The following is a 5,534-nucleotide window of genomic DNA, read 5'->3' as shown; positions in this document are numbered from 1 at the left end:
CGCGGCCCGGAGCCTCCCGCCTGGAGGCGCTGTCCGCGCAGGTCCCCGGGGCCCCGTGTGGGGTTTCCTCTGTGTTGCAACCTGGCCGCTCCCGTGGATTGGTTTGTTTGTGTCTCGCTCAAATTGCCCTGCCCGCCCCCCGCGCGGAGGTCGGCTGCACCCCCTCCTGCTCGCCGTTCTGCGATCTTCCAGTAACGAACGTTGGTGCCGTGGTTCTCAAACGTTAACGTGCACCAACGGCGGGGCTTATAAGAACACCCCCGGCCCCCCACAACCGCCACAGACACTTCCCAGCTCCGTGGGCCTGGGACGGGGCCTGAGGTTCTGCGTTTCTAACAAGTTCCCAGGTGATGCTGGAGCACGGTCAGTCCAGCCTTTGAGATGGAGCATTTTAAAGCTCGGCTAGCCCATTTGACTTTACTTATGTGTTTATTTACTGAATTTATTGGGGGTACAGGTTTCGAGGGCACAACTCAATGAAGCATCATCTGCGCACTGCATCCTGCGCCCATAGCCCCAGGCGAAGTCTCTTTCCATCCCCATCCCCATCCCTTCCCCCTCCCCACCTTCACCCACCACCGTGGCCACCCTTTCCCTCCGGCTATCACCTCACTGGTGTCTGTGTCTATGTGTTATTATGAATTTTTTTTTCTTAATTCCTTCACTTGCATTCAGTCCCTCAACCCCTCCGACAGCTGTCGGTTGGTTCCACGTATCCATGCCTCTGTTTCTATTTTGTCTTTGTTTATTTTGTTCTTTGGATTCCACATATAAGTGAGGTTATATGGTCTTTGTCTTTCTCTGGCTTATTTCATTTAGCATAATTATCTCCAGATCCATCCATGCTGTTACAAAAGGTAAGTTTTCCTTTTTTTAAAGGACCAAGTAGTATTCCATCGTGTAAATGTACCACAGCTTTTGTTTGTTAACCTCACCTGATGGCATTTTCTGCATTGATGTTTAGAGAGAGTGGAAGGGAATGAGGAGAGAGGGAGAGAGAAAGAGAGAGAAACATCAGTGAGAGAGAGGCACCTGGATTGGTTGCCTCCTGCACCTGCAACCCAGGTATGTTCCCTTCACCGGGAAGTGAACCTGCCACCACGGTTTGGTGCTTGGGCTGATGCTCTATCCACTGAACCACACCGACCAGGGCACCACAGCTTTTTATCCCTCCCACGACCCAGGCTGGTTGTGCCCCACTCACACTTCCACAAGGCTCCAGCTCAGTAGAGCAGGGCGGCCAGCTCAGGAGGACAGGGATGGTGGGTCCCCTACTTGGGGGCAGATGGTCAGGCACTGGTGGGGAGAATGGAGAATGTGGCCCTAGTCCGGAGCCTTTCCCCTCAGTCTCTGCTGGCGTCTCCATCTCTGCTCCCCCTGAGGAGCACACCAGGTTCAGTTGGTGCCGCCAGCTGTCCCACTGCAGGAGCGAGCTCAGCAGGACGGGGCGGTGGGCCCGGGCCTTGGGAGGGGGCGAGCTGCACTCCTTCCCTTAGTTCTGCACACACACACACACACACACACACACACACACACACACGGACTTGGAGGAGCAGATCGAGGCAGGCCTCCGCCGGGGGTGGCGCCAGCCTTCTGGAGGAGAGCGAGCTGCACAGGAACCCTGCCTGGAGGCTCCGAGGCAGTTGCCCCGAAGGTTCCAGTTCTGAGCTGCGCCCCCGGCGCTGGCCCCGGGGAGGGGAGCAAGCTGCACAGCTCCCCTTCGCCGCACCGCCTCCACTGCTGCGGGCCAGGACCCCTGACCAGGGAGTCTTCTGCTGGGGGCGGCGCCTGCCTAACCCAGGGGAGGGGCCCGTGTTTGGCCTCCATTCCAAAGCCACTCTCTCTCTGAGAGTCTTTCTGTCGCTTCGTAAGAAGAAGAGTGCACCCCAGGTCCCTGTTGGGTGAAGCCAACAGTCCTTTGTGTGGGATGCAGCCGGGCAGGGTGGTGTTTGGGGGACAGGGTTGGTGCACCGCCCTCTCCCCACCCCCACCCCCACCCAGCTGGTGCTGTGAGAACAGGAGTGCCCGACCCTGGGAGCCGGTGCCTGAGGGCGGGTGGGATGTGGACTCAGCGGCCTCAGTAGCCAACCCTCCAGATCTCTCCTCAGAACCTCGCCCCCCAGATCGCCTCCTTACGGTTCTGTAGGCCCGAGTCGCGGGTCCTCTACCAGAGCCCAGGTGAGTGCCTTTAGGAGGGCGCCTGGGATTCTAGAGACACAGTCCCCACTGATTTTCGAGGCCAGATGCTGTGCAGGCTCTTTATCCCGGCTGTAGTGCTCTGATTTGGGGGTTCCTCACGGGGGGCGGGGGGACTTTTGCCCTCTGGCTTCTCAGCCCTCGCAGCGTCTCCCCCCTTCTCTGCAGTGACAGTGTAGCTGCTTCTGTCAACCCTTGGGTGTCACGCGCCTGCTCCGCTGTCCCTCCTGGTCGCTCAGGTAGATCGCTCTGTAATTGAGCTGTGACTCCGCCTGGCGCCGGGAGGAGGCGGGGAGGAGATGTGCAGGAGCAGATCCCCCCTGCCCGCCCCTCAGCTGGCTTCTGTTAAGCTCCAGGAATTGAGGAATCCAAATCTGAGTCTCTGAGAGTGACTGCCCCCTTCAGCTGTCCAAATCTTGTACCCATAAGCCTCACACCCCAGCCCCTAGCTGACTAAGCCCTTAAACCCCAGGTTTAGTCCTTCCCTTCACCCTCTCATCCCCTAACCCAGCACCCCAATCCTAAAGCAGAGCCGCTGCTGTTACCGGACAGGGCCGGGTGGAGCGTGTGGGCTCTGGACGACCTGCGGGAAGGATCTCACAGCCCGAGCCCAGGTGACTGAGAGAACATGGGTTACAGCTGGGGCAGTGCGGCCGGAGGGACTTAGGGGAGGAGCAGCAGCAGGAGAGGCCAGGTGGTGCCCTGCTTTGGCTCCTAGAAACGTCCCAGGAAGAAGTGAGCCAGGACAGGGCTGCCGTGAGCTCCCTGGGAAGCCAGAGAACAGGGGGGCCTTGGAGACAGGATGGGGGTGAGCCTGGGCCGGGCTGCCGCTGCCCGTTGCTCCCCTGTTTGCAAGTCTTGTGGGAACCTTTAGAGTTTAGGAAAAAATAAAAAGTTCATGCCCAAGAAGGGGACGGGCGTGCTCTAGGGAGCCTTCTTTGTCCTGAGAGCTTTATATTCCTTTTATTTTCATTTTTTTTTTGCAGATGAGACTCTTAGGGCAGGGTTTCTGCAGAATATTCATTAGCTCTCCAGGTGTGTTTTTAATATGCGGATGCATCAAAATGAGCATATAGGGGAGTTGTGGATTATATTTGGTCTGTTTTGCTTTAATCTTAGGTCTGCCTGGCTTTATGGTTTTTTTGTTACTTGTTCCCCCACTTCGTTAGCTCTTGGGTTTAGCTGGCACACATGGCATTAACTGGGTCTTTGTTCTCTATTTCCCGGACCAGGGAAATGTTCAGCTCTGTATTCTATGGTTAGGGCAGGGAGGGTATCAATCATTTGCTTTCAAGTGTCCTTTGGTGGGAAAGATAAGGTCTTGCGACTCACAAGCTGGCTGTAAGTTGTCCAAATTGTTTGGCCTTGTTGAATTTTCTTGTCTCGGGACCCATATTTCACTTCCCCACGAATTTTCCTTGCTTCTTGCTATTCTGCCTCACTGTCAGTAACATTTTAGGTTGTTTTTAAAATATGAGGGATGTGGAGACAAATTTGAACCAGGGATTTACTCCTCTAACTTGGCACCAGCCTCAGGGAGCATGTCAGGCCTGCTTGCAACATCTGGGGATTTGGTGTACAGTATTCCCAGAACTAGTCTGATTGGAAAAAGCAAAGGAAATCAATGCTCACCTCATTTTCCGTGATTGTCCTTTACTCATAGAAAGGGTGCCTGGGACCCTTGCTTTAATGTTTATGGGGTTTTTTGTTTGTTTGTTTTTTTGTAGTCATTGACTTTCCATAGGGTAATTTAATCTTCCTTCGAAGGAAGATTAAATTACCATGGACTGACACCTTGTGGTAGGTATAGAATTTTACACTTTTCACTTCTAGTGAAACTAGAAAGTAACCATTTAAAAAAGCTTTAAGAAAAAAATCTATGTGTGTGTATTTATTGAACAGGCTACAAAGAAGACATTTTGTTAAATGTGTCTAGGCATTGTTGAATTTTAAAAATTATTATGGGCCTTCAATGGTCAAACAAAGCAATATGCTTTCATTCTTTAAGATTTGGTAGAACAAAGGTCATTCTTTTTTCAAAATTTATTTTGCACATGAAGGGGGCAAAGAATTATTAATATAAATTAGCTAATTATGGCAAGCTCCTCTTAAAACTGCTTTCCCCCTTCTAATTAAAATAATTAAAATCAAACTCCAAATATTTTGGTTTTATAATTAGGCCAACACTTTTATTCCCAACTTCTTCTGAAAGTTATTTTTCTTGTTGTTCAGTATTTTATGGTGGTGAATTAATATGGTATGTTTCAAAGTAAAATGATTGAAAATGTGAGGTGGTTTACTAATTAGTTATAGATATGATAAAGGTTACCTATGAATTAACAAAAGTTGGTAAGGGGGTTAGGGGCTGGGTGGAGGTGGGCAAAGAGGAAAAATGGGGGCTATCTATAATAGTGTCTACAATTTTTAAAAAAGATGGTATTCAAGAACTTCTTTGACTTGTCATGAGTAAATATTACAGAAGCAACTTCTGCGTAAAAATGACCTGTGATTTGGGTTTGAAGTAAAGAAAAAAAAATTTTTTTTTTTTTTTGGAAAAATGCAAAGCCTAAGCCCCTGAAAATATTCTGAGTCAGCCTCATATCACATACTTTTCGAAACCAGTGTGACGTGGGAAACAGTGTTAATGCTATTATAAATGTTGAAGAGCAGACTGTTATTTTGGGTATAACTCATATAAACTAGAGGATTTTAGAACAGGAATTTAACTGAGTTACAGACTAATTTGGGTCACTCAGAATATTTTGTGATAAACTGTGGTGAGAGAGCATATTAACAAAACAGTTCTTTGGTGTTATTTGGGGTCAAATACTAAATTGGTGGTTCTATACTAACATGTTGAAGCGAAATTTTTGGACTGGAACATGCGGTGTTCCCCTGGGTAGACTGGTTCCCGGGCTCTTTGTCCATAGGAGTTGAAGAATGAATCCACAGATGGAAGGTGGTGTAGCAAAGGTGGAAGTTTATTGAAGAACAAGTACAGACTCCCACGTGGGGAGGGGGAAAGAATCCCACTGAGTCCTCGTTTCCATGGTTTACAAAGGCTGTAGGTCTTTGTGCCTTGATAGCCCCTCTGATTGGTCACTATGTCCTTGGACTGGTTACTATAGTAACTTCTGAGCTCAAAGGTCAAACCTCACGTGGGACATGTGAGGTTTTCCTCCCCTCCTTCCTTATTGTTGTCCTGTTCCCTTTGGGCTTCCTTCCCTTTATTTTGTAAATATAGACCTTCTGCTGTTCCCAGCTCCCTCATTCTTTGGAAAGGTACCTGTTGCAGCTTTTCCGCTCCCCTATCCTATGGAACTATACCTTCTGCTGCT

General features: G+C 49.9%; 1 pseudogene; it reads right to left on the bottom strand.

Moving 5' to 3' along the window:
• LOC102758251 overlaps positions 1-3,590 on the bottom strand; it is a 6,282-nt pseudogene extending 2,692 nt beyond the window's left edge.
• Between the last annotated feature and the right edge of the window lie 1,944 nt (positions 3,591-5,534).

This window comes from Myotis davidii, unplaced genomic scaffold, assembly GCF_000327345.1.
Source record: "Myotis davidii unplaced genomic scaffold, ASM32734v1 scaffold187, whole genome shotgun sequence".
Lineage (NCBI taxonomy): Eukaryota > Metazoa > Chordata > Mammalia > Chiroptera > Vespertilionidae > Myotis > Myotis davidii.
Note: the sequence above shows the minus strand (reverse complement) of the source record. Positions and strands in the feature narration are given on the sequence as shown.